This window comes from Polypterus senegalus, chromosome 13 (genome assembly GCF_016835505.1).
Source record: "Polypterus senegalus isolate Bchr_013 chromosome 13, ASM1683550v1, whole genome shotgun sequence".
In the NCBI taxonomy this organism is placed as follows: Eukaryota; Metazoa; Chordata; class Cladistia; order Polypteriformes; family Polypteridae; genus Polypterus; species Polypterus senegalus.
In genome coordinates, this window is record NC_053166.1 from 65,981,297 (window position 1) to 65,990,521 (window position 9,225).

Below are 9,225 nucleotides of genomic sequence, written 5' to 3' on the forward strand. Positions count from 1 at the left end.
AGGCAAAAACTCTTTAGCTGCTTCATACAATTTGCATTTCTGTTCTAAAGACAAACACCCTTTGGCTTGGATAAATATTTGCTTTGTTCGGGATTCACACATGGTTCAGAATTCCTGCACTTAAAGTCTACCCATGGAGGGTTCCTCAAATATGCTTCCACCATATGCTACTACACTGAAGGCCATCACGGAAGGAGGACAACTGAAATTTCTGTCAACTATTTTTATGCATTGTAAACAATCTTCATTTCACATAGTGCCGTAGTTTCTTTCAGAGTATCAGTTGGGAGGACTGCTTCTTTTCACTTCATTTCATTGTCTTGATGACTCAGCAATGACTTGAGATCTTTTTTAAAGGGATTGAAAGCCTTCCTATAGTGCAGCCTTTTGATGTTTATTGCCATGTAACACAAACCAAGCCTTTGTTAAGGTCTTTTTACATAGCTGTAATGGACTAAAAGATATACTAAGGTATCTCCTCCTCTAAAGTGTTGCCATTTTTTCTAAACTTACACTTGATGTGCAAATATATTTATTTACTTATTTATTGTTTGCAGAAATGAAAGTTTGCTTTGCTTCAAATATAAGTGACTGTATTTCTTAGAGTGATTTTAATTTCAATCTCTGAAAAAGAGGATCAATACTGGCATTGTGTCCCCCAGGTCTTTTGGTAATAAACTCTTTTCTGGTTGAGCACATTTTTGTTTTCTTGACCTAAACGTCAGTCATGCACATCAATTTGTATCAATACATGACTTCTTTTTTCCCGGAATTCTTCAATATGACACCCCATAAACTATCTTATTTCAAAAAGCCTTTGCTGAAGAATGGGCCTTTGTTTAAAGAAATATAGAAAGAGCTGCCCTCAGTAATTGTCACTATGGACATCACCGGACGCAGAAAGAAATGGATTTGTTGGGTATAATTGATTCTTTTATTCATAAATTGCACAGCAACTATGCATAGCGTCCATGACTTTAAAAGGAAAGTCCACATATATGAGATACAGAGCATTGCAGAAGGGAATTCACATGGGGCAGATAAAGATAAGGGTGAAATATGAGACAAGTATTGCAACAATTCACTATTGTGCACAATTTTCCTCCCCCTTTACATCACATACTGTGCCATTCAAAATTCTCCACAGTGCTTTGTAGCTGCTCACTTATTTAGCACCAGCCGAGAGGTGTGCCAGGTTCTGCTCAGTTGAATTATCTTTGTAGTAACATTTAAACAATTTATTGTACAGACTCAAATTTAAACACCTACAGCAACTTATTTTTCTGTTATGCTTTGTGATTTTTCTTACGCATAAAGACAGGTGCTTTTAAACTTAGAAGTGTTGTTGCCTTGTAGAAACAGGAACTTCATGCTCCAGCCATGAACTATGAGAAGCATATGCATGTTCTTCCCATGTCCATATGTCCTCCTCTATACTAAAGACAAGCTTGCATATGTGATGGTGTAAGCCTGAACGTGGCTATGTAAATGTCAAGAATTATTATTATTATTTGGTTTCTCAGTGTTTGTTTCCTGTTTTGCAGCTGATGATAGATGGTTTAAATGTGTGCACCTCCTTCTTTACTTTAGTAAGCCTTAGTTAAGTAAGTTTAATTGTGAAACGTATTATTTAATTTTTTGCTACACATGAAAGAAATTATGGAAGCATATTTAATTCATGCAAAAAACATTGTGTGATGCTTTCTTGTGTGGCACTGTGGTTAGTGCTCCCGCTGCACAGCTCATATTTTTCAGTTTTAAATCCCAGCCTGAGTTGGCATGTTCTCCCTGTGATGTAGTGGGTGTTTTTTTCCAGATTCTCTTATACAGTACATCCAAATAAAAGGAATGTTTGGTAATTCAAAACTTTGCCCCACATGGGTGAATGTGGTTTTCAGTGCCAGAGTGGCCCAAATCCAGGGCTAATTCTCACCATGGACACCAGCACTCTATGACCCTGAACTGGATAGGCTAGCATAAGCTATATACTTTTTAAAGAATCATTTTTACAATATGCCTATTTTAGAAGCTGTTTAATTATATATACCTTCTCATCACCCATGCAAATAGCAAGCATTATGTGAAACAGGTCAATCAGCAGAAAGGGAAGGCAAAGGTGAGACTGGTTATGGCTTTTCCATAATCAGTGGTTTCCAATTAAGAAAGCAGTTGTTTTTATTTCATAGTGAGAATAACCAAAAAATATTATTTATACGCATGTAACACTTAAAATGTTTGTCTAAACAAAGTTTGGTATCTATTTCTTCAAAGCTTATTTAGTAACTTTAGCTCATTTAAACTTCCAAATGTTTAATTTGTACAATAAGGACATGTGTTCATAACTCATTTAATCAAAATGATGATAAAACATTTATTATAAAAGACAGGGTGGCTGGAAGAAAAATGAAATCAGTTGTGTTGTCATGCTTTATTTTCACATGAAATCAGTTGTGTTGTCATGCTTTATTTTCACAGAGATAAGCCATGAAACCTGAAATAAATGATTTGGGAGAAAATATTAGCATGCAATAAAACCAGCTCACCAATGCAAAAATGTCTTATGATGTGCCCTGTTCATCTGACAAGATGAAGGAAGCATATCTGGACCAAATGCTAGAAGGTCACTGAACACAATAGCACCGAATTACAGGGCTAATATATAATTATCAGTTTAAATTAAATATCTACATATTTACTAAAATCCTAACACTTTACGTTTGGATGTAATAAAAGTTATAAAAGTGTTTAGGACCAACACACTACACATTGTAAATATGAATAGGTTGCTTATCTATTTTATGAATTTAAAGAATAATTTACTATTGGTCTTTGACTCCTAAGGAGTTTTTAGTAAACAGGTAACAGAAACAGCAAATGTGCATATAAAGGTTCAAAACACATTAGAATAAATGCTAGCTGAAATGTCCTAAAGAGAAAATGTATCTCTTTGACAGGTCTTGGATTTAAATTTAGATTAACTTTATTAATTCCTTGATCAAAATCTGCCACTAAATTAGTTCCCAGGTTTTTGAAATTGTCTTTTGCTATCCCCACCATTGCTGTGAAATCTGCTCTGACATGTACACAACAGTTTTAACGTGGTGATGATAAAGACTGGGTGGGTGGTTGTATCTTAAAATAAAGGTGTCCCTTCCCTATTATCCAACATACCATGTGTTCCAAAAATCCATTTGAAGTAAAAGAAATTGTAAAGAGGCATTTAAAAAAAAACTCTTGTTTATAATACATGGGCTTTTAAGGAATTGTGTAAAAAGCTTCATAATAAAATTGTTCATGGTGACATGGTGGCACAGGGATTCTTAGCTTGGTCACACTCCATGTGGAGTTTGAAGGTTCTGCCACGATCCATGTTTTTATTTTTTTTTCTCCATGTACTAGAGGTTTCTTGCATGGCACAAAAATCTGTAAGCTAAATTAATCAAGTTCTAGAGCACATCCCAGAAGTTAAGGATGGTTTGCTTCTGGATGGAAGGATGGAGTGGCTCTCCAATACAAGGCAGAAATATACTTCTGTGACAAATATGTTATGAGGTTTTTCAGGTATGGAAAACAGACTTTTTGACTTAAGGTAGTAATACTAATCATGGCGCAGGAGGTTGATTGATTAGCACATTCTAGTAAGAAATTCACTGTACTTTGCTCGTCTGATAATAATTACCCCATAAACCTATAAAATGGTCTGGAAAAAATAAGTGTGGAAGCCAGAAATGGGCTGAGGAATCATCTAGGGATGGACATGGCCTTGTGCCCAGTGTCATTGATCCTAACATTGGATTAAATGGGTTCATTACTTGGATGGAGAGATGGCTGAATGAGTTGATGGAGAGAAACAAGTTCTTCCTCTGGGAGTGATACTAAGCAATATTAAAGGTTTAGCATGAATGGCTCTCTAACAAACCGAAAAGTGAAGAGACCATGCACTTGACTTCTCTGGAGTGGTCTGAAATAACTATAGATAATAACAATAATAAATATGACTATAACCATTTAATAACTGTACATATTACTATTATTGTTGTTGTTTTTAGCAAAGAGATTTTTCACAGATTTTAATACGTTTGCAAAGATGATTTTGACTTTCATTATGTTAACATGAATTTTTGTAAAGTATTCCTGTAATGCTATTATCTAAATCTGCGAGTTAAATATTATATTAGTTTGTGGATCAATATGAATTTATTTTCATAAGAGCAGGAAGCTAAACAGCAACTCTGTTTGCACCTTTGACTACTGAGTCAGCTTTTCTGATTTAGATGTGTGTCTTGGCTATACAGGTGTGTACAGTACAGGCTGTCCTTTCCACTCATTTCTTATTTTCATTGGAAGTTGAAGCAAAACAGCCACCTTCCACAGCCAAAGTCAGCTAGTCTCGACTCTTTGATGAAACCCTGTGGAAAAATACCATGGATCTGGGCACAAACTCTTAAATATGACGTTTTGCCATCTCACAAGAAGCTGTCTCTGTGCCTCATTCAAAGCATTTGCAAAATGAAGGAAAAAAATCAACATTATGTATATTTTGCACTGCACTTCCGAACTAGACTCATTTCCGTAAATGTCTGTATTTAATTTGGATCCTGAAGTGTCCGCCTATGGGTCTAAATAAAAATGGCAACTTAAATAAAATAGCTCTCTGAGTAAATGAAATGTGTAACCAAAATATGGATAATTTTATAAAGAAAGATAGAGAGTAAAAACATGGATTTGGCTGTGCTAAAATTATCAACGTGATACTGAAGGGATCAGCTAGACCTCTCACTCCAATTTGAGAGGATTGTACAGGTTAAGTACATTTTTCCTGCAAAACACATATACATTTTTATTGAATTTCAACTAAAATATCAAGCCCAGTTTTAGTACATTTTAGTTCAAACCTAAATCATTACACCACATAATTTAACTTAACAATTATGTTAATTAATATACTGAATACCACTTATAATGAACTACCTAGGAAAATTAAAAGATTCCTCTATAACACTCTTACTGGGAGAGTGAGCAATGTTCTCAAACCAATACACTGATTTAAAATGATGTGAAAATGGCCCTGTTATAAAAATTTTGGAACTTTTTTTGGTGGAAGCAAAGTCTGGCTGATGCTTAGTTTTAGGCTCATAGAGGTAGAGGTAGAGGTTGGGAGAATGCCTAAGCTCATAGCTAGAAATTAAATTACAAATCAAGCCATGTATTGTATCACTATACTGTGTGTAAAGAGTAATTTCTAAAAGCATGAAAATAAGAAATGCAAATCATCAGGAATATCTCTTGTTAAGATGGTCACATACTATATTCTCCATGTTTGTCATAAAACACTAATTTAAAAACACTAATGTATTGTGGCCAAAGGAAAAATCCACAGAGCAAAACCTGTTGCTTTTCATTCATGTATACATCATGCAGCAGAGTGCCAGCAAAGTCTTGGGGTCCAAGGTCACAAGGACGTTACAGAGACAAATATGCATGGCTTGGATCAGGATGGGCCATTTTTCTGGGAAATCAATATTAAGATGTAATATCCCCCTCCAAACATGCAATGACCTGCTTTTCCACGTGTGCAACACAATGAATAGGACGCTTATAAGCTTTAAGTGCCAAAGGGGAAACAGCTTCATTAGATTGGTAGATTCTGGTTATTTGACACTCCTAAGGATTTCAAACTTGTCCCTCGGGGACAGCGAAGTCAGAAAGAAGTAGTAGAAAAATCACTTTGGAAGGCAGCAGAGTTACCTTGAGATGAACTACAAGCAAATAAGGTAAGAGGACTAGCATTCTCAGGCTAGTTAGACAAGTGCTCTTTTGGATCAGCTCTGTGTTTACTTCACCAAAAGTCATATACTTAAAAAACAGACACCTTGATTGTAATTTGAAATCGGCATATTAAAACTAATCGACACATGGTGGTTGAATAGCTATTGGCAAGCCTTTTTAATCATTGCACTAATTGCTAATTGCTGCAAATTATTATTTAACATAGAGTACACATTTTACTGGAGTTGTGATAACATTTCTTAAGTTCGAAGGTAACACTATATAGATTTTCACCACTCTTCTAAATTTTCATAATATACTTTATAACAACCAACTGAATGATAGCTGAAGCCCATTGTAACAGCATCAGCCACAAGACAGGACAAGGCACCAATCTATTACACGTCACCACACTCACTTCAGCACTTGTACTTACTCACACCAGGCCAGCTCAAAACTACCATCTGAGAAAGTCAATGTTGGGATATAAGCTTAAAACCAGAGGACGTGGAGAAAAAACAAAAAAGCAAAAACCAAAATAAAAACCAAGAAGCCACTTTCACACTGGCAATCATCAGTGTGGATGTACACCTGATGGTGCCAGGGCATATTTTATTTGTTCCTCCACAAATTTGTTAAATCCTGGCAAGTATTCCAATATAATTTTTGGTACAATTATTGTTAGATGTATTATTCATGGCAGAATAACAGATAACATTAATACAATACTGTGCAATAGCATTATATTGTAATGTAAAAAAAAAACAGAAAAAGCATCGGATTTTGCACTTGTTTGTTGGAAAAGCTGTGAATGTTATTTACAAATATATTAATAACTTTGTACAACAATTTCAAATTGAAAAGAAAACTTTCATAACAAAAGTAATCAGGCTTGCAAAATAATAAAACTTTTAAGAAAATCTAACAGCTGTAGCTTGCGTATGCTTGTATAGTAATCTTTGTAGATTACAGCTCTCCATTTAAACACAAATAAAAGCGTGATACATTATTCTCCTTTTATGATTTGTAAAAGCAAAAAAAAAAAAAGTTCGTCCAAAAGTCAGGCATCTGCGAAGCCTTATACATCATAACAAGTACGAGCAGCTGCCATGGCAACAGACATTCCATTGGATTCGGGTAACGGGGAGGAGTTTAAACAAAAGCGCTACCCTAGCCGGTCCCCTGCCCCCACCCTTCTGCCGATGTGGCAAAGAATTGTTACGGTATGCATTATGGGATCTGGAATCAGCGCAACAGATTTTCAACTTTCCTATCGCATTCGGAAGAGTGTTTGAGCCAAAGATACAATGCTGATAGCACAATCGATGACCCAAAGCCTCAGGATCGCCTAGAGAAGGAGAAACCGTTACTCACTGTACCGCTATTACTTAATGTGTGCCCAAACATCGCTGGCCTCCCACCAGCAGTAAGAGCTGCTTTATTATCTGCTTTCTAGCCAAAGTAAAGACCTTTAATAGTTTAACACTTCAAGGCTATTTCAGGTCAAATCGTTCTTTTCTCCAAACTGTTTCTTTCTAGAAGCGAACTGTCGTTTTTTTTTTTTTTGCTCTGTAGCCAATGCATTCTTATTATGTATTTATTTATTTCCATATAAAGAAACTGTTTAATGATACGAGCTCTGAAAACGTATAATGCTCGTATGGGTTCATTAGTTTCTTTTATATTGAAAACAGGAGGACCTAATAAAAACTGAAAAAGAAAGAATGCGCATATCTTACACGGATACAAAAGATAAACAGTAATACTGTTTGCTGTAATACTCTAGATTTAAAATGCGCTACAGAACAAAAAAATATAAAGGCACCACAGATAGATAGATAGATAGATAGATAGATAGATAGATAGATAGATAGATAGATAGATAGATAGATAGATAGATAGATAGATAGATAGATGCACGCACGTAGAATACGGAGCTATCACTAACTAAAAATCGACGCACAAAAAAGAAGCCTTCTAAATGTAAGCTACACAGTTTAGCCGTGGCCTCCAGAACTGAGAGCAGTATATCATAAGTGTAAGCTACTCTTTCTGGTAACGCACAGTAAAAGTTTCTTTCAAAGTGTCCATACCTCAGTTCCGACGAGCACTGAAGCTGCAGGCTGTCTCACAGACCAGGACAATCTGACTGTTGGTGAAGTTTGGAGGAAAGAAGTCAGCGAGTGAGGGTGGGCAGGGTCTGGTTTATCCCACGGCCCCCCTCGAAGTCCGCTGGTAGGCTGTCTATAGTTTAGCCGTTGTCAAAAGCTAAATCTCTGCAACGCCAACACTTCGAATTCAGGCATGAGAAGTCGACCCGGCAACTTTGTTTTATTTCATTGAATAGCTTTAGTTGGGTTGTTTCGTTGGAATGATTACAAATTCTGTTAATTGTAAAGCTTTTTCAAAGTTATTTTGATATCTATATCTATATCTATATCTATATCTATCTATATATATATATATATATATATATATATATATATATATATATATATATATATACACACACACCTCATTATACAGTCCTTATCAACATTTTGCAAGGTATTACACATGAAACAAGCTACACGTTACCCCCAAGTGACCAAAGGCATCCATCTCTCCATTCCTTTTCTGAATTATTTTCTTCTTTTATATTTACTTGCAGCCAGACATTTGTCCGGTATCATCTAGCATAAAGCAGGAACAAACCCTGAAGTGGATTCTAGTCTATCCTAGGGTACCCTCACTCTCTCTCACGCACACAAACTATCTCTCATTATAATCCTGAGTCTCTAATAATACATATAAAGGATACAGTGGGAAACTGGCAAAGTCCCATGCCTAATGGTAAAGAAAGCAGAAACTTCTCAAAAATGTGTCTGGGAATTAAACCCAAGTCTTTGGTGCTATGAAGGAACAGTGATAACTAATGAGCTATTGGGCTGCCTTTGATATTAGTCATGTCATTAGTTTTAAGTAATACAAATACCTTTTCTTATTTTCTGAACAGTTCTTTCCTTACAGTCACTGGGAGCTCTGAGCCTGTCAAAGCAGCAATGAGCACAAGTCAGTAATTCGCACAGAATGAAAATCTAGTTTGTCACAAGACATGCCAAATACTCACCTGCATACATCCATGCTGCCAGCCAGCCACCCACCCATCCATTCACTGAACTCATCCCTTCATGCATTTTATGACTACATCCTAGCGTCTGTCCCAGCTCCACTGGGTACAAGGTAGCCACCAACCTTGGGGTGCCAGTTCATCTCAGAGCACAATGAATGTCATAATTCCACAATCAGTCATACAAAACCAATTCAGGAAGTCTGCATGTTTTTGAATTATGGGAAGAAACCAAAATACAAGAGAAAATCTTCCCAGACATTGGAGAGCATGCAAAGTCCACACAGACAATGATTAGAACTGCAGTTGCAACTATGTGTCTGGAGTTGTATGACAACAATGGTTGC

The 9,225-nt window shown here is 36.1% G+C and overlaps 1 protein-coding gene across 4 annotated transcripts in view; it reads right to left on the reverse strand.

Moving 5' to 3' along the window:
* sparc (secreted protein, acidic, cysteine-rich (osteonectin)) overlaps positions 1 to 8,014 on the reverse strand; it is a 28,811-nt gene extending 20,797 nt beyond the window's left edge. For 3 of the 4 annotated variants that reach the window (XM_039775340.1, XM_039775338.1, XM_039775337.1), the window contains exon 1: positions 7,863 to 7,966. The gene's annotated coding sequence lies outside the window, so the exon portion shown is untranslated. Of the gene's footprint in view, positions 1 to 7,862 lie in introns of all 4 variants that reach the window. The other variant, XM_039775339.1, reaches the window with a different exon arrangement.
* Positions 8,015 to 9,225: the final 1,211 nt, after the last annotated feature.